This window comes from Mastomys coucha, unplaced genomic scaffold, assembly GCF_008632895.1.
Source record: "Mastomys coucha isolate ucsf_1 unplaced genomic scaffold, UCSF_Mcou_1 pScaffold16, whole genome shotgun sequence".
NCBI classification, from domain to species: Eukaryota; Metazoa; Chordata; class Mammalia; order Rodentia; family Muridae; genus Mastomys; species Mastomys coucha.
Genome location: NW_022196898.1, coordinates 59,987,111 through 60,008,779, shown reverse-complemented (window position 1 = coordinate 60,008,779; position 21,669 = coordinate 59,987,111).

Sequence of the window (21,669 nt, the reverse complement as noted above, 5' to 3'; positions counted from 1 at the left end):
GGAACTTGGCTAACTCAGAGCCTCAGGGCTCTGGTTCTGGATACCTGCCCCTCCTGACTGATCCACAAATGAGGGTGTAACTGGGAATGAAGGTCAACTGGTTCACGAGGCTCTTCACCCTGCCAAGGCTCTCCACCCCAATAGATGAAGATTACATTCCTAGAAGGAATTTTTTCCCCTCCCTAACTGACTGAATACTTTAGGTTGGAATCCTCCCTCACTCCCCCTGGTTTGTGGTTTTTCCCTTTAAAAACCCCTTACTCCTTGTGCTCTGGGTCGAACTCCTCTGGCCTGCAAGGTTACAAGATCTACCCCGGTACTGGCCTATCCCAAATAAACCTCATGTGCTTGCAGCAAGATTGGTCTCTAGTGAGTTATTGGGTGGTTGTGTCATCCCGAGACTTGAGTGAGGGTCTCCTGAGCTCTGGGGTCTTTCAATGTGTGTATGAACCTAGTGTACAGAGCTCACATATGCAAACACACACACACACACACATAAGCACACACACATACACACAGAAATGATGAATAAATCTTTTAAACATAATGTCTAAAAACATGTTGTTTAATGCAAAGAATCAGACGGCTTACTGATTCATAGATGCTAAATTTCGTGGACTAGGTAGCTGCATGACATTTGTATGTATATGGAAGCTCAATTTTCAGCATTTTAATAATAATACTTCTGTCAAGTATTAATGATAATTAGAAACCCACTCATTCGGCAGTTAAAATAGTATCTAATTGTGACCTAGATAAATATTAATATTTCCTAAAATCAGAGGTCATTTTTAGTTTAAAAGTTACTCATATCTTTACAAATGAGCTAAGATTGTCTGACATATGTTTACTTGGTATAGGTTGAAATTTCATGTCTCTATGCCAGAAATCATTCATACATAATACTTTCATAGAAAATATGTGCCTGTATATCTCTTCCATGTCTAGCAAAGGGTAATTTTTTTCAAGAATATCTTTCTCACTATAAGCACAAGACATCCCCTTGAATGACATGAGCTAGAATTCAGTCATAGGGTCACTTTTGGAAAAGAAGTTGGGATATTAAAATGCTAAAGCCTCTATTTACTCTTATGGCCCTCTGAGTCTCTCTCCTGTCTCCCCACATATCTGATTCTGCCCTAGCCCTTTTCCCCTTGATCTCCTCTCCTCCATCTAGGTCTCTCCTTCTCTCTGTCTCCTGTGATTATTTTGTTCCCCATTCTAAGTAGTATTGAAACATCCTCATTTGGGCCTTCTTTCTTGTTTGACTTCTTAGGTTCTGTGGGTTGTATCATAGGTACTCTGTACTTTTTGGCTAATACCCACTTATCAGTGAGTATATACCATGAATGTCCTTTTGGGATTGGGTTACCTCACTCAGAATATGCAGCTGTCAACAGGTGGGGAATAGGGAAACCTCTAGACAGTCCCAAAGACCTAAGATAGGGGAAGCTCCCAGGATTCAGTGTTGGTAACTGTAGCTAACAGAAGCTATGCAAGTGGGGTTCCTGAAAAAGAGGCAGGTGCCTGAGGGAAAATAGGGGAATCGGACTTCGAGAGAAATAATCAGACCAAGTCAAAAGTTCTGATCAGATCAAGGATCAAAGTCCAAAGTGTACTTCAGAATCTGAGAATATATAGGCAGGGAAACCCATCCCCCAGTAAGCCAGGATCTTGTGGCCTAATTAACATCTTGTTGTTCTATCTTGAAGGCAGGTGAATTAGCTCAGCAGGGTGTGGCTCCTAGCAGGAATTTGAGAGACAGAGAAGCAGCAGGACAAAAGGGCTTTCTTTGTTCTGTGTCCCAGTGTAGGTGAATGTCAGGGCCAATAAGTGGGAGAGGGTAGAGTGGCAAGCATGGGGAGGGGAGAGGCAATAGGGGTTTGTTCTTGTTGTTTTTGTTTGTTTGTTTGTTTGTTGGAGGGGAAACTGGGAAAGGAGAAATCATATGACATGTAAATAAAGAAAATATCTAATAATAATATAAAAAAAGGGGGCTTTCTTTATCTCAGGGACTCCACCCAAGTGGCTTAGCTGCTCAAGGACAAGGTCTGGCTCAGCATGCTTGAAGCTGGGAGGAGGTCATAGGTAACCTTAGCCAAAATGCCCAAGAGTGTATATGGAACCTGTTGAGACCACCTCCAGTAGTTAGACAGGACCCCTGTGGAAGGATGGGGACACCAAACCACCTATAAAACTTTTGACCCCAAAATTGTTCTTGTCTAATAGAAATGCAGGAACAAAAATTGTGCAGAGACTGAAGGAATGTCCGACCAATGACAAGACCTAATGTGGGATCTATCCCATGGGCAAGTGCCAAATCTTGACACTATCACTGATGCCATGTTGTGCTTTCAGAGAGGAGGCGAGCATAGCTGTTCTCTGAGAAGTTCTACAAGCCCCTGACTCAGACACATACAGATACCCTTATCCAAGCACTGGATTGGGGTCAAGGATTCCTGTGGAAAGTTAGGGGAAGTATTCAAAGAGCTAAAGGAGATTGCAACCCCATTGGAAGACCTGCAGTGTTAACTAACCTGGACCCCTCAGAGCTTCCAGAGGTTAAGCCACCAACCAAAGAACATATACTCACAGGCTGGTCCAAGGCCTTAGGTACATATGTAGTAGAGATGATCCTTGTCTGGTGTCAGCAGGAGAGGATGTACTTAGTACTTTAGAGACTTGAGGTTCTAAAGAACTAAGAGATTTGTGGTGTGGGGACCATGCACCCCCTCAGAGGCAAAGGGGATAGGATATGGTAAAAATTCTACCAAGGGATGACTGGGATGGGGGGCAAAATGTAGGATGTAAATAAATTAATTGTTAATTAATTAAAGTAAAAAAGTATAAAAAAACATAAAAATAACAAAATACCAAAGGAAAAAAAATCTTAAAATCTTAAAGCTTAGCTCAATCATAGCATATTATCAATGGGTAAATCCATGTTCTACAAACATACTCCAAATCTGATTTACAAAATATCCAGAAAATCATTGGGTTTCTAACATTTTCTCTAGGCAAAGAGCTGATTGCACAGGGAAGAATTTGATGCTAGGACTTAAGTCTCTTAATTATAGATTCAATAAAGATATTTTAATAAGCAAACAAATGATATACCTTAAATTTATATAAAGATTTCATTTCATACTTGGAAAATAAAATAAATAAAAGTAAAATTTGATATATTATCACTATACAGTATCTAATTTTTATATTAATTTTTATATTTTATCCATGTTTTTATTAAAGCTGATAGAATGAAATATTTAAGATAGTATTAATTTGATTATGATAAAATGCAATTATATTTAGTTTTTTTCCACATTAAATTTTTCTAAGGGTTTGCAAGATATATATCATTAGAAAATGTACAAAGTTATCTACCCAGTAAATATTATTCAGTCTATTTTCTCTTTAAACTCTATCAACTATCCTTTATATAGCTTACCAACTATGGATAAATTGAAAAAGGCAGAATTCAGAAATGAAATCTGGCTGCCTATTTTAAATTATATGATCAAATGATATACTTTGAAACTCTAATGCTTGAAGGAACATGAATCTCTGGGCATCTAAAACTAGGTATATGAATCAATAAATTGATGTGTCACCCTCTGATATATGGGGCTGAATATAAACCATAGAGTACTGGTTATTTGCTTCCCCAACTATATTTCTATCACTATGTCAGCCAGGATCAGGGATTCAACACTGAGGAATATTTACCAAATGTTACCTCAGTTTTTTTCAGTCCTCACACTCATGCCTACCTGAGAACTTCCACTTAGGCTCTGCTGTTTGGCCTACAATTTCCTCCTGTTCCTGTATGTTTACTGTTGGTTGATTTCTTTCTGTCTAGCTCTCTCTCTCTCTCTCTCTCTCCATCTATCTATCTCTGTTGTTGTTTTTGTTTTGTTGTTGTTATGATTTTGGTATTTCTTTTTGTTTTGAGTGACAACAACAGTTCAGCTTAGCTTTCTCCTCCAGAGTTATTCTGACCTACTCCCATTGAGAGATATTTTGCAAGTCAAGGTTATTCTATCACTTAGTGTGACTAATTTATTCAAATTTCTAGATTCCTCTTATACTGTTTTCATTGAAGAACTATTGAAGCTTTTAAAGGTTTTTCTATTTTCTAAAACTTTGTTATATCTGTTTCCTTTCCATTTCATTCTTTCTTATATAATTTATATTAAGAATTTACAATGAAATTTCATCAGATTTGTTCTTCTGTTCTACATACAGTTTTATAATGCGAATGATCTTGTAATAGCTATACATTAGCTCCCACATTTTAGCTCCTGATAAATTTGTTTACCTGAGGAATTTAGTTTACAAATAATCACTTAATAGCTTTATGATACTGTACTTTCCACATGCATACAGAAATCTGAAGACAACCCACAGAACTTATTCAGGATTAGCTGAAAGTTTTAAAATGATATTCATAAGTGGTTGTGTTAAAATTTTCTTCTAGGGGAAATCTGAATTATAACATTCATTTTCCGGTTATATCTTGCACTCCCAAGCATGACGGTGTAAAATTGTTCAAATAGGATTGGTTTTATATGTGATACAGTTTTGCTTCATTGAAGACATCTTGGATATAAATTATTAGGTAGTAAAAATAGGGAAGTAGTGAATTCATTGAGTTTGCTAGTATGAGTGGGTGTCTATAATAGATAGATGTAGAGAAAATATATTGATTTATTTACTGAAGTACTACTACAGGAAGAAAATACTAGTCTACCAAAAAAGTGTAGAGGAAGAAAATGGATGAATTTATTTTTAGTCTAGGGTCACACTAAGTTAAATTTTTACCCATGAATGATCAATTTAATTTGGCTACCTTTGGCTTACATACTATAATATTTAATACAATTTTCTTTTAGAAATTATATAATCTATCCCCACATTTTCATTAATAGAATTATATATCCAGAATTGGAAGGAATTTCAACTCATTTAAGATACTTATTCATTTTCTAAACAAGAACATTCAGTAAATTAACTGAAGTTCATAGAATTTCTCTACTGTGTCGCAAAAAAATAACTTACTGTAGAATAACAGATAGGTGGAATATTTTTTAAGTGATTTGCTTCATAAAAATAATGATACTATTTTAATTATATTTAATTTACAATGTTAATTACATGTTAAATAAAATACTTGGTATGAGTATTTAAAAATGCAATATCTGTAGTGCAGTTCTCATACTTTTTCTGAGATGTTTCTTTATGCGGTGGAAAGTCGTTGATAGAGAAGCTCACAACTGGTTGAAACTCTGAGAATAAATGCCAGTACAGTGTTTGTGTGTGTGGCTATGCATGTGTTGGCCATATTGGAAGTGGTTCCTTTGAGACAGATTCTTTACTTGGTTTGGAGTTAACCATTTATGCTAGAATGACTGGCCTGATTGTCTCAGGGATCACCTTGTCTCTGTCTCTTTAGGATTTGAATTTCAAGCATGTAAAAGTGTATTTTATATTATTATATGGGTTTTGTGGATTTTAGGTCTTCATGCTCATGAGCTAGCAAAACCCCAGCCCCAATGTTTTATATAATACAGAAAATAGTAAATCTTTGAGTCAAATTATACCTGGCAAGATATCTATTCAAGTTTTATGTTGAAGAAGACGTTTTCTTTCATCATTTAATAATGTATATAGATCTTGAATTTTTTCAGTTCATTTCCCTGTGCAAATAATATAGAATGTACTTACAGAAACTTAGAAGATAAAACATACTATATACTATGGTTGTGTTATAATCTTAGGGAACAACAGTGTACAATTCACTGTTGACTGAAACATCGTTACACAACCAATTCCTGTACTCACATTCTAAATAAATATTATGTCATGGAAATATCATTCCAATCAAAAAAGTAATGATACAATTAAAGGATTAAAGTCAACAAATTATTTCATAAGGATGTAAAAGTGACAGATGATTTTAGGTTATTGACTTTAGAGATCATACACAATGCTCATCCCAACTTTAAGGAAACTCATAAAACTAGCTCAAAAAAAAAAGTAAGACTGATCAGAATCCACATGTCCATGGAGAAAATTGCTGCATTAGAGGATTATGGAACAAAAACCATGGCTTTCAACAATGTAATGACACCAATAAGAAATCAAATACCATACCAGTAAGGTCAATGTATATCCTGACTTTTGACTTTCACATACTCTGAATTTTACTTTGTGGTTACCAATGGCAAAAGTCAAAGAGAAATTAAAGAAAAAAAATTCAGTATGTGGTCTATCTAGAGGCCAGCTTCTAGAACAAACAGAATACAGAGACGCAATTGGGAGTAGGAAGTTAAGATTTCTTGAAAAAGGCCATATCTCTTGATGACAGCATTTTATTTTAAAGGTAATCTTATTCAAATAACTTTAAATATTTCTAGAATTTCACATTGGAAAAGTTTATTTTATTATAACATGTCCAAAACTTATAGAAAAATTAAAATATTTGAATTTTTAATATGGAAAAATAAGAGCACAACATGCTATTACCTTCTTTTAGATATAAAGATGTTCTCTGAAACTATATCAGCAAAAATATTTTGGCATAGCTTGAAATATGCATATAATATGCTGTAATATTAGAAGAGAAGATATCAAAAGACAAGTTCTACAAAGTATGTATACACACACACACACACACACACACATATATATATATATATATGGTTCTCTAAAGGATATCCAAGACTCAATTAGTATATGAATGCATAGAGTCTTTTGCTCTGCAGAAGTCCAACACACTGGGGTCTCCCATTACAAGAATAGAAAGACACTCATGTGAGCTTGCAGCCCTGATTTAAAGCACATTATGGAATTCAGGGGTGAGTGACTTCTATGTTAATCTGTTGGGTCCATCTTTATGGACATTGTATTACTGGGGTGTGGGGGCTGGAAACTCTATGGCGGTGGTCTAGAAACTGCTGGTGACCCATTGGCAGGGCAGCTTCTGAGGCCTGGACTTGCCTGTAATTGCTCAGTTCTTGGAAACAGAGATTTAGGCCTAGTCTCCTTAACTGCCAATTTGAAGCCTGTCATGGAATTAACCAAGCCTTCTTAATACACACACACACACACACACACACACACACACACACACACGCATATTGTTTTGAATGTCTATTATGCATAAAGTTGGTGTTTGAAAAATAAAAGTCACAGAAGATATTAAATGTAAAGCTCATTCTAATGAACATTTGGTTGTTGTTTAAGTATCAGAAAACATAATAGTGTCAATCTATGTTAATTAGATAATTATCCAGACCATCTACAAGGCCCAGGACTTTTCATGAATCATTACAAAGCTAAGATTGTATTACAACTAAGTACCCAGTTAGTTCAGGAAAAAACAGATATCAAAGAAAAGAAAACTAACTATTGCTTAGCGCATTGCTAAACATCACACATCAGAAAAAAAATATGAAAGAAGCATATATTTATCACTTTTAATTGGTTTTTGAATCCAAGCATGTACTAGACTGATGTAGTCCCAACTCCCAGAGTCAGATAAGGAAAGAAGTCTGTCCACTTGCAGTCTCTGCATCCTTATTTTCGTCATGCTTTCTGTGTGTTGAGTGGGCATCCTGACAATGTCCTGGTGAAGCAGAACAGCTATTCAAAGAAAAGTATGAAGCTCCTTTGCACCGTCTTCTGCTCTCTTCTCGCTTCAGACTGGGACAAACCAGGAAAATTTCCCAGCCTATAAGTAGTTTTCAGTTAATTAGTTATTTTACTTGTTGCTATGAAAAATGCCTGATGAAATAAACTTAAGGGAATAAGGGCTTAGCTTGGCTCGCATTTGGTTGGTACCATTTATCCTGACTTAAAAGATCTGGGACAGGATCATGTGGTATGTGATCACATCTTAGTCAGGAGCCTAACTGCAACATTTACTCTCCTCATCTCTATCTCTGAATTCTAGAGGGATATAAAACAAAAGTTGCTCTCTTTCTGGTTCCTGCAGCTATGTTCAAAACAATCAGGGATGTCTTAAGACCCACACGGTTGTTCAAAGGGACTAGTAGCTACGGGGAACTTCAGAGCAGCCACAGATGCATCAAAGCGAACATGATTCTTTCTCATTTAGGAGAATCTCTGTAGCAGATGTGGGTACTGACACTTTGGCTTTGCTTCAGGAAACTCTATTTCAACAGGATAGATTTAGATGACACTTAAATGACCACCACCTGCAATCACTCTCCCATAGCCTGGGATGAAGAGAAGTCTTATACCACATATATGAAGACACCACTCCTTTGGGGTAATGAAATTGGACCTGAGTAGAGGATACCACACCTTTCTGTGCACACCAAATCCATGCCTACAATTTTAAGCTGGCAGTAGTATCAGCCTGCTGTTGAAGTTTGAAATGTGAGATATTCTCTCGGAGGAGGAAGTTCAGAGAAGACATAAGATGGAACAGATTAAAATATCAAGAAAAGTTGGCTGACAAGCTACCCCAATACACGATAAAAAAATCCACTAGAAACATTTAAAGATGGCAGTGTCCGAATGTTGTTATAATAACAGTGTTAAAATGTTAATCACCACTATGGAGTGATTGTTTTACTATGAATAAAACTTGGTGCTCTTCTACAGGACTGGACCAGGTCCACAACCAACCATAACTTCAGTTCCAGGGGATCAAAGCCCTATTTTGACTACCTTGGATTGCTGTATTCACCTTAACTTACCCATTGTACACAGACACACAAATATGCATACATAAAATTTATATTAAATAAAACAACTACTCATATTTTTACTATAATTCTACTCAACCCTAAAATTGCCAGTAATTACTAATGTTGATGGTATATATAGTTTAAAGATGATCCCTGGGAATAGTGTAATAAGGAAAAATCAAACCAGTATACAATGTTGTAGTGTTGAGAGATTCATATCAATGAAATAGCTTGTTCATGAGGACGGAGCTTTCTGGCATGGTTAACCATCTGTGTGCATGAATGAGTGCCTCTTCATTCTGGGTATACTGAAATAATTATTGTAAATGAAGGTTTTATTGAGGGATACTATCCTCTATGTTTGATGAAGTTGAATGCCCTTACTATTCTTTCTACTTTCTGAAGTGAAATGGTTATCATAAAACCACTTCCAACATTCTTAGCCCTCTCAGTCTCTGGAAAAAAGAATGGCATAAAGTTTTTTAAAAAAATCAATGATTAGACTGGCCTAAGTATCAGTTCATAAGTGCTTACTGCACAGGCATAGAGGCACGAGTTCCATCCTAAGCACTGATATAACAAAGCCGGGTGCATCTTTTTGGTCTTTAATTCTACCCCTGAGGAGCCAGAGACAAAGGAATATCTGGGACTTTTTGGACAGTCCACTTGATTCAGATCTCTATAAAAAAAAAATCTTGTCTCAAAACTATGGTGAAGAATCATTGAGTAAAACAACCAGTCTTGAACTCTAGCCTTCACATATCTACATATACATGGTTACACAAGTATCCATATACTCATATTCTTGACCTCTGGCCTCCACATGTCTGCATACACATGTTTTATACACACATCCATGTATACTCATTCATATATTCATACACAGATGCGGAAGCCCTTTTCAGACCTTCTGCTATATGAACAGATAATTAAGACTAAATCAATGGTAAAGATTCATATTTGGGCCGGGTGGTGGTAGCAAACACCTTTAATCCCAGAACTTGGGAGGCAGAGGCAGGTGGATTTCTGAGTTCGAGGCCAGCCTGGTCTATGGAGTGAGTACCAGAGCTATACAGAGAAACCCTGTCTCGAAAGACTAAAAAAAAAAAAAAAAAAAAGATTCATATTTGGGTTATTAAAGTATTACATTGTCATTCATATGAATTCATATGAGTGGCCATTTAGAGCACTGCAACATTATAACTTTATGATTTAAATCTAAGAAAATTTCCTTCTAAGTCCTAAATAAAATTCTCCCTGTTGTAGTAAAGGAGAGTTAAGGAAGGGTTTTCTATTAATAGGGAAATAGATAGAAAAATTGGATGTATATAGTCCTTGAAATAAAATGTCCACATTAAAAGTAACATGTAAGATATTTAAAAAGATGTGCTGAAACTAGAGTTATAGCTTAGCCATTGTAATTTTGTAAGGTTCAAAGAACAGTATCAATCGATCAGTAATCATGTTTTATCTTTAAATATAAATTATAAAAATATATTTAAGGGATGAAGTTAAAATATATTTATAATACATACCTATATTACATAGAAAAAATGAATGTAAATACATTATATAAAACAAAAACTTACTATAGACATATATCCATTATTGATACATACCAATTTTATTCATAGTCATATGGAAATAGAAGTTGATGAAAAATGTAAATAAAAATAAAAATACATACACAAACAAAGTTACAAAAGGTCCTGAAGGAGGTTTATATCAATACCTTGTTATGAGTACAGAAAAAGAGATTAGTTGAGCATTTGCTTTTAACTGATCATTAAAATCTATCATAATGGACATGTGTGAAGAAATTTTTCTATTTTACAGAAAAAATGACAAGAACCCGAAACAGTTTTGAATGCATTAGAAATATCTTTCATTTAATATTTGAAAATATTTTGTACATTATTTTCTAATCTATTTTAGCTGTTCAAAACAGAAGAAAATTATATTTGTTAATTATAATAGAAATTTAGTATATATAAAATTCATGCCAACAAAAAGCATAAAAGACTTTTAATACTTTTACTAAAGGAACTCACAATTTTATGTCACTATCATTTATCATCAGAGAATGAATCTAGCAGGTTTGAAATTCTTCTAAACTTTAAATAGTTTATGAGAAATTCAAATATAGATTTTTTTTTCTAGATGATATGTATAGAGTCCCATTCAATCTACTTCCTTGCTGACAGACTTACTGGTCCAAAAAGTTTTCAGTTTTAAATCCAAATCTTAGATATTCATATGATTTGAATTTATAAACCTATCTTTATAAGTATGTTGTATGTCAAATAAAAAGGGTAATTTTTATACTTATCCAATATCACCCAGTAAGGAAGACATAAGAACTTAGTACATGATATGACAATGCCTTCCAGATATCATCTTAAAGGAAAGATAATCACTCCTTCATCTCACATATTCATTCCTATGAACTCATCATTCAATCATGTATTATCATAAATGACCTAGTTCCATTCCCTCCTTCTTAGCTGACTCTCAAAAACAATTTACAATTCCATAGAATGATTGACTTAATGGAAAGTAAAATTGTCTTCAAGGGTTACAAGACATACTTAATATATGTTTAAGGTATATTTATATTCTCTATATTTTATGGTATGATAAATCTATCAACATAAAGTAAGTGAATGTATACCAGCAGAAGAATGAAAGTAATGTATTTACTATAGAGAGAATTTTCTTTTCAAATTACTACTTGCAATATATTTTACACTTTTTGGAAAATTTAATTAAACTACAGCATTTATTTCTCCTTTTTCTTCCTCCCACCTTTCTTTAAAATTCATCACCAATACTATAGACTACATGCATATGTATATTAATATACATATATATTCTAAATATAACCTTCTCAATCTATATAATATTATCTACATGTAATATTATACATGTACCTCTTTGTAATAGCTGGAGAACACAGCCAATAAAAGGCAGAGTTGTGAAGCCCAGTCCCAATGAGAAAATTTATAAAACATTGCTTTACATAATATTCAGGGGATATTGAGGAAGAGGGTCAGAAAGGTTGTAACAATTAGAGGACCACAATGTTTGTTGGGAGCTTATATATCCATACAGTATCAGAAGATATACCCTTGAAGTCTCTCTAATACTACCTCCCAAATATACACTGAGCAAGGAGAACTCAAGGGAACATGCCAAATTTCATGAAGAAAAGTTCATGAGCCTTTAACACTACACAAAGATTTGTAAAAATCCACGGAAAGCTTGGAGCAAATCAGGTGGTTTTCCCAAGGAAGAGCACACTCATTGTTCAGAGCATGCCAAACAGTCAGCAGGAAAACATAGTTGAGCTTTTAGGAATTTTTTATCTAAGAATTTCTAACTAAACAAAGCTACAGAAAAGACCATGTGACATTACCTGGTTGCTTAAAAAAGGTCCAACAATCAGTTCATTTAAATGCCATCTGTCATGTGCAGAAAGCAAACAAATACTCTAATCTACAATTATCGTTCCTAATTTTAGCACTGGAAAATGTTAGTCTAAATAATAAAACCATAAACTATAATTGTCAAATGAAACTTATGAAACAGATACTTAGCAAATAGATATGAAATTATCAAAAATAGATAATAACACATAATATGAAACATTTTACAACATGTTTGTTCTCTATATCATTATGTGCCATAGAAATATTTCATGTTTTCCAAAATTATAAATACATGCTAACTTCTATCAATATTGTAGAAATTTCCTTGCTCTGCAAAAAAATGAATGACTTCAATATTTGATTATGTATAAGATTGATCTATAAAAGTAATCAAACTTAATTAATGGCTGTTGCTATATTTTTTGTGTGGATTGATCCTTGTAGGCATGAGTGTTATATACTGTATTTTAACATCCTTGAGTCAAGATTAATGTACAAAAAAAGAGAAGCAGTGTTTACTTTCACGAGATTGATTAGTTTGAAAAGATTGTTAATGATCTTGATACAAGAAATTTAAATAATCTATTTAAATTATCGTTATAAAATCTGGGCAAGGTCACTCACTGAAATATTATATATATTCCTCTTTCCTGGAATTCACATGGCTAGCTTTTGAAAAAGACATATCTTCCCACCATTCATCATCTATAGTATGCTCAGATTTATCATATTTGCTACCTACAGTGCTTATTGGATAGATATATATATAGACCAATAGTCTGCCCAGTACTACTGCACCTACAACACATTGGTTTTATAGGACTACTTCTGGCTATCTCCAGCAACATATTCATATACCTGAATCCAGAAAGCAGAGTTTCCCAAATTCATACAGCAAGATCCATTATTTCTTTGTCATTTTGTGAGCTATTATTCTACCTCTCCAGTAATTTCTATATCTAACCATTGTCATATATTCTTTAAAGTTACTTTTGTTTTATTACTCCAACTCCAACATATAGATGATAATTCTTTACATTGACATTCCCTGGTCTAAATTACTATGTGGTTTCTTTCTCTTGACTAAATAGTGACTGATATACAATCTAAAGTCATCAATCTTGAAAACATTATTAAGACTCTTAATTTTACATTTCCTGAAATAATGGCAACCCAAGACTTATATCTTTTCAGCTAGGATACATTTAGCTATGGATCAATACTCTGAAGATTAACTACTGCTTTAACAACACAAAAGTATTTATTTAATAGACTCTTTTCAAAATCATTCAAAGCCATTTTTTTTCTCTTATGTTTTCCAGAAAACCTATTCTTATTACATCATCAAGCCCAATTACAGTGTAATAAAGAAAGGAATCTTGTGTCTGTGGACATAGTGAATGTGTTGTTTTCATTAAGGTTATGAGGTAAGTTATTTCAAAATCAGAAATGATATTTGGAAATATCACATTGTTTAATTTGCCACTGAAAGTCAAAGAATTTAAAACTGTAGGGGTAACATGGTAGTGATTGCTAGAAACAAACTCTTGGCATATGCATAAGAGTGTCAGACACATTCCTCATATACTAATAGTGTATCATTGATTCTCTTTCCTTTTATTACATATTGAGAGTGTTAGGGAAAATAAACTTTAATATTATTATTTTTTTTCACGAATTGCTACTTAGTGTGGCATAGGACTGGTGGAATATGGAAAAAAATAGCTTGCAGCCTCTAGGACCTGTTTAAATCCTAGAACCAACCTTGAAACAAAAGAAAACATAAACATATACAAATCAAACAAAAACAACCTGAAAAAATAAAGGTGTGGGTATTCATAAGGTAGAGTGAGCGGATGTTTGATTTGAGTTCAAAGCCAGGCTCATAAACAAAGTGAGTTCTAGGCTCAATAGAACAACTTACTGTGAACATGTGGTAAGGAATAAACAATCTCTATTTTGGCAGTGGTTAACTTTGTGTTTAGAAATATAGTTATGGAGAATCCTGTGCTCTCTGGACTGAAAGCCTAATATACTTGGTGAAGTCTAAATCACTAAGAAACTCTGCTTCAAAACCTAAATTATATAATAGCTGAGGTAGTTCTTTTACCTCCACATGGACACACATGTATACACAAATAGGCACATGCACACACACACACAGACACACAGACACATACAAACATGTTTACACCTTCATATATACAACAAGTGCACACATACATTTAAATAAACCACTGGACAGATATGCTAGAATTTTTTTGTCTTATGATACAAAACAGTAAAAAACAATTTCTGTAGTTTCTGTGGTATTTCTCTCTCTCTCTCTCTCTCTCTCTCTCTCTCTCTCTCTCTCTCTCTCTCCACATACTTACACACACAGACATGTACACACACAAACACAAACACACACCACAAAAACAAACTAAACCAGCCAACCAACCAACCCACTAAAACCTAACTTCGACCCACCCTAAGAATTACCAAACAAAAACAAAACCACATCAGTAATAAATAAATGTATCTAGAAGTATTCTTTCAGAGATGGTGAATGCCAAGGCTGGGGCTACTAAGCATCCTCTGTGCTTCTTGTATATAGAGGAAATTTAATCCAGCAACATGACTGCTTTGGTAAGGGGTTACATCCAAAAGGCTGCTAGGTCTATATGATCATGCTGAAATAGAGATCAGGCTTGGAATACAGACATGACATTAAGACACATCTTTAATACAATGCAATGAAAATAAGGTTATATTATAGAAAGAAGCAATCATGTTTGAAATTGACATCAAATTAAATGGTAGACAATGTGACAAATCAGAGAAATAGTTGACAGAGTGGTTCAGAGATAGGATACACCCAACTCTCACTAGAATAGCACAGGATAGTGAGGCTACTTAAGGCAGAAAGACAGAAAGACAGGAAAGAGAGAGAGAGACAGAGAGAGAGAGAGAGACAGAGAGAGAGAGACAGAGACAGAGAGACAGAGACAGAGAGACAGAGAGACAGAGAGACAGAGAGACAGAGAGACAGAGAGACAGAGAGAGACAGAGAGACAGAGAGACAGAGAACACAAACAGAATCAGAAACAAAGAGAGAGTCAGTGAGAAAGGAAGCAGTTTTATGAGGACTGTTTTACAGATGACAGATGAAGCCAAAGAAGAAGCCTGGATTAGGATAGATTGCCAGAGTTAATTTGAGCTAAACAGAGCAATTAAATCAGAAGCTGAGAGAAGCCAGTTCGAATCACTCAACCTAGAGGATACTTTGGGACAGAAAAGCTGAGTTGAACCCATCAGTCTGGGCTCAGGAAAATCAAAAACAAAAACAAAGAAAAACTAGAAATGGTCAACTTTTTCAGTAATAATCCTTCTGGATGAAATTGCATTGAGCAAACAAAAATGTTTATATCTGGCACTGATGTGTTTGGATAAAAAGAAAAACTACCAATTTTGCACAAAGCAGAAGACATTTGTCAGGAATGCTGTAGAAGACAGGGGAAATCTCATCGAAAGCTACAGAGCAGAAATTCACCTGTGATCATCCCCAGAGGAAGCATTCGTGTCTTGTTTATATGTGGATTCATAAAGATCTAATTGTTCCTTGATAAACACAAAGGGGGAATAAGATTAGCTGAAAAGCATTAGATTATTAAAGGAGGAGGAGGAGGAGGAAGAGGAGGAGGAGGAAGAGGAAAAGGAAGAGAAAGAGGAAAAAAGTGCTAAATTAAATCAACTTCTACATTTTATGACGATTTTAATATCGAAACAGAAACCAAGAAATGTGTTATATTGCAGAACAGAATTTATCTATATTTTCACAGGTGAAGAAAGTCTAAGAATTCCATCAAAATGGATAAATATTCAATCTTAATTAGACAAACATTCCCATGAAAGATAAGACTCAAGAAAGGAAGGAAGAGACACAGAAAGACAGCAGTACAGATGAGCAGAAAGCTAATTCCCTCTAAATGGGGACAGCTCAACAAACTGATTAACAAAGGAAAGATAGTTCATCAGATTGGCAGACTGGAAAACCTAGATCCTTAAATGGACATTTGCTGAAGGACTTTTGGTAGGGACTGCAGTTATGCAGGTCCATTGCACCAACCAATCTCCATAAGGACATCTAGACTGTGAGGTTTATGGGACTGATAATTGTTACTCTTGTAATAGTTAAACTGTATACAATTTTTGGCTTAAGTAGAAAGGGGAACGATGTATTTTAATCCATCAGCATGCTTGCTCTAGCATCCAAAACTACATCCAAAAGCCTTCAAAGTCTGGCAGAAATGAAAAACCTTTAATCTTTCTCACTGGAATACAGTCATGCACTTAGTATACACCACTAATCCTAAACAATGAAGGACAAGCTAGTTTGTAGAAGGAAGCAACTATGTTGAAAAGAGCAGTAATAGATGGACGGACAAAGTGAAAAATCAGAGAAAGCATTCACAGAATGAGTCATAGATAGGATAAGCCCAGCTCTCACAAGAACATACAGAAAAGGACCATCTTAAGAGAGCAGTGCAGAAAGAAAGAGGGAAGTGATAATTTAACTGGAAAAGTTTTACAGAAACAGGTAGCAGGTGAAGAAGGAATGACCCAGAGAATGAGAAGAGGCCAGAAGTTTAGAACAGAACGCCAGAGTTAATTTGAGACCAAGCAGATCAATTCAGTGAGATGCTGAGAGAAACTAATTTAAATCAGTCAGCTTAGAGAGCAGTTTGGGCCTGAACAGTTGAGTTGAACCAGCCAGCCAGAATTCAGAAAGCTAGAAAGCATGATTTATTCTTCAGGAAGTCTCAGTGATGACAATTACATGTTGACTAAAAGTTACCTTTATACAGGAGAATGAAGACAAGGGAAAGAGATGATGTTGGAGGAGGCTTGCCAGGCTTTAAGGAGTTTTGGTGAGCTAAGGGCCTGGTATTACTTGGTGTTCAAGGTATGGAGTGGCCTCTGATAGAGCAGGGAGTTTCTGTCGAATTGTGGGTAAGGGGAGGGGGTTGTGTTGAGATAACCTGAGTAAGCTGTAAGAATTTTGTAGACTATATAATCATAAGAGAAATGTTAAAACTCATAATTGCTCATATTTTTTAAAATATCTGAGTACTTTCTTAAAAAAAATTAAGTTGTTGTTATACCTCAAGATTCTTGAAAATAGGAGTTAGTCCTATACCAGGAATTCACAACAGATAATTCCGAGGATGAAAAAAAGTAAATATTAAATCAACAATCGTTCAAAGAAGCAGTTAATTATTTGGAAAAATAATAAGATAAATAATAATAATAATAATAATAATAATAATAATAATAAGTAATTGAAACAGAGAAAGATATAGAGGGAGAAGACACAAAGTAACATAATTAGAAATTGACAAAAATCACTGTTATCAATGAGACCAATTTGGTAATAAAATCACTCCTCTCAAAGAAAAGAACATGAAAGAACTCATTCCCTGTTGAAATTTGTGACTCATTTGAAGAAGGCTTAACTTTTTCCACAAAATGAACAGGAAATAACACTGACATCATTGACTTTTGTAAATGTATTTATTAAAATAAAATTAAGCATAAAAACAGGGTAAAGTCAAATGGTTAAAATGTTTGATGCTTTTTAATAAGAGAATGTTAAGGAAGGATTACTAAACACTATTGACAAGCAGTATGTCAAAAAGTAAATGGATCAAAAATAAATCACAACATATAAGTATACACCACTTGAAAGAACTTCTGAGCAAGAGAATAAATGACACATGGAACACCTTTTCTTGTCCTGAGAAAGGAGACAGAACTGGAGAAGAGCATATTTGCCATTCTCTCTGATAATTTCTATTGACAGAAACAATGGACTTGCCAAGGAGAAGAGAGAAAACACCCAAAACTTCCAAGATAATAAAAATGTCAGAGATAGCATTTAAATTAAATGCTCAATTTACACCTTAGTATCTTTGAACACTTGAGTTTATAGTATACAAGCCTAAAGAAGACTGAAAAGCCAGTCATCACTTACTGAATAATTTGTAATTTTTGTGTATAACAACACAGAGACAATTAATTTATACATTTTCATGTGAATTTTGTAAGATGGTTCAATGTTTAATGAAATGCAATCTATCAGAAAGCAAGCAAAACTCTTTCCAACTGCTAGTATCAAAATTCCTTTTCATAATTCATTTAACATATTTATTTTCCCATTTTAAACTGATTGCATGTTTCAATTGCCCTGTGTATATGAAAAGAAAACAAACTGTTTGCATTTCATTTGAAATACAACCATTCTGAAAACAGAATAGTCCTGAAAACAAGAAAATCATTTATTTAGAAATAGATGCATTGACAAGAGAGAAATACTTAGAGGATGCTTCCTTAAGTATGAAATTACTTTAAAATAGTGCATATTAAAGCAAACTTAAACTTATCATAGTTTTCAGAGTTCTGCATAGTCATGGAAGGGAAAGTATGACATGGTTGCCACCCCTGAACAGAGCCATCAGGGTGTAGATGGTTGCTGGACATGAGGCTTGTTGTAATATATATATATGCATATACATATATGTGCATATGTATATGCATATATATATATATACATATATATATATTACATATGCACCTTATGTTCCTTCATCAGATGAGTATCCTCATAACACAGACCGCTTGTACCCCAGATTTGACTTCTAGTTGTTTTTGTTTTCACTGTGCCTGAACACCCCTTCTTCTTCGGGACCCCCAACTAAGCCAAGGCAGGCTTTTAGCAATAGCTAAATTTAGGAGTACATAAATGTTAAATTTGAGTTAATTAGATACATGTTTTAGGAGGAGGGATATATAAATGAATAAAAGTAAAAAAGGAATATCTGTATAATTCTTTGCCTTAACTGTGCAGTAGTAGAGATATAAAAACACAAGCTGAATTTAATGTGCTGGAAGTGTATCACTGTAGGGGTGGGCTTTGCCAGTCTTCTGTTTGCCTTCAGAACAACATGTAGAACCTCAGCTCCTTCTCCAATACCATCCCTGTCTGGACACTGCCATGCTTCCTGCCTTGATAATAATGGACTGAACCTCTGAAACTGTATGTAATCTTGGACATGGTATCTCCTTACAGTAATGAGACCCAAACTAAGACAGGTTGGTAAGAATACCCAGAGGGAACTCTGAATTCTTTTAACTCTTAGGTGTACATACATATAGACAGACATATATACATTTGGTAATTAATTCCTGCTGACCAATAAGGAATTAAAGAAAGGATTAATTGTTAGAGTTTCTTTGTCTATTGACAAGAGCCTCTGACTGGCCAGGAATGAGGATTGGAATTGTTAATTCTTTGTGAACCAGAAAGAAAAAAAAAAGAAAAAGAAATCAAATCTTTTACACAAGCAATAGTCACAGACTCACACTCATACACAGACATTCTGGTCGAACTCAATTACCTGTCCATGCATATTTACACATATACTTACACATGTGTATATTGGAAAACACACACACACACACACACATTCACACACATACACTTATATATTTGGATTGATGAATGGGGTAGAGACTCCTAAGCTAACATTTTAACTTTTTCTCTGTCTTTTTATAGACAAAAGTTCTTAGAAAATTACTTCTTAGATAAAATGTTACACAAAAGGGGAGTTACAGAAGGATGTTAATATTAAGTTAAAACCAGTGTTTCATTCTATATGCTCATTATGAGTTCAAAGTAGCAGTCTCATGGGGTCATGCTTTATCACAGAGTATACCTGTGGCTTCACCCTAGAATGAATGGTTTTCCTTGATCACATATTTGCCCCAAAACCTATTTCTCTTTTTTGTATAATTGCATAAGCTCATTGTATCTTTTATTATGCCAACTGTTACTTACTATTCTATGAAGAAAGGACACATTCTATACCTGAATCTAACTGTATTAATATTTATGGAAAAACAACTAAAGTCATCTCTTAAAATTTTCTTCCTAAAATTATTTTAATCAAATGGGGAATTTTATGAAATCATTTAAACATTATTAAATCATGAAAGTTCATCTTTTTGTTTGTCTGCAGAAAATCTGCTCAATACAGTGGACTAACTCCCAGCAATCATTATACTATGTAGTAGTGATGGGAAAAGACACATCAACTGTAAGAAGCAATCATGAGATGAAATTCCTGAAGGCTTTACATTTCAGAATTTACCCATCACAGCCATGCAAAAAATGATGGGCTATGTTCAGGAAAATAGTTACATATTTTTAACCTGCCCCAATTGGCACCTGACACAAAACCTTGTTTACCCCTGACACAAAACCATGTTTACCCCAACATAACCCAACATAACGAATATACAACCTTTTGTTTGTGAAGAATCTGTTGACCACTATGTTTAGAGATAAACATCCACTTTTTTTTTCTACCTTCAAGTAATTATGCTTTGGGGAGTCGTTTAAAGTGATTTCAAGAGAACAATTGTTTCAGGGATAAAACGGAGACTAAATATCATTTGCTTTGTTTTTAAAATGACAAATAGTAAAGAAATTAATAAATAATGGGATGTGATGCCCTTCACACTGGTATTCTCATCATTTTGGACACTGGTCAAAAAGATCACAAGTTCAAGGACAGCCTGGACTACAATAATACCAGGCTCCAGGGTCAAATGAGTTATGTAAATTTTTTCTTAAAAATAAAGCACACTAAAAATTCATACAAGTTGTATCTAAAGTGTATTGTACTATATACATTAGCATTTGCTCATAAATACATATTAAATAAAGACATATATATCATAATATAATTTTTGTGGAGGAAGAGTTTATTTTAGCTTACAGAGGAAGTAGGCCAAGGCAGGACTTGAAGATGAGACCACAGACAAATATTGCTTACTGAATTGCTCCTATGGCTTATTTACTTTGTTTTATTATATAGCTCATCTTCAGGGACAGCACCACCCATAGTTCGCTGAGGTCCTCACAATCATCATCATTCAAGAAAATTCCACACAAACATGTTTAAAGTTCAATTTGATAAAAGTAATTCAATAGCGGCTCTCTCCTCCTACATTACTCTACTTTGTGACAACTTGAAAATAAATGAGCACCTCTCTGTCTGGGCTAGGGTCCAGAGCAGACTTTGGGTGCAAGCTCCGCAGCAAGTCCCACAACATCCATGGGAAGCTCCACTCCCAGGTGCTCTGACATACCCAGGATCAGAGGTGAGCAGGAACCAACATCTGTCCCAACACTGGGAGTAACTGGGTCCAGTGGGACCAGGCACACAGGAATTCCACCAGCCCAGTGACTCCAGTTCCTTCTAGTCTGCCTGGGCTGGGGTCCAGAGCAGATCTTGGGCTCAAGCTCTGCAGCCAGTCCCACAACACCCAGAGGAAGCTCCACTCCCAGGTGATTTAACAAGCCCAGGATCCCAGGATCCCAGAATCATAGGATCACAGAGGCAGCTTGATTCTGAGGAGTGCTGACACAACCAGGATCACAGGAAGGACAGGCTCCAGTCAGATTTAGCAAGGGCAGG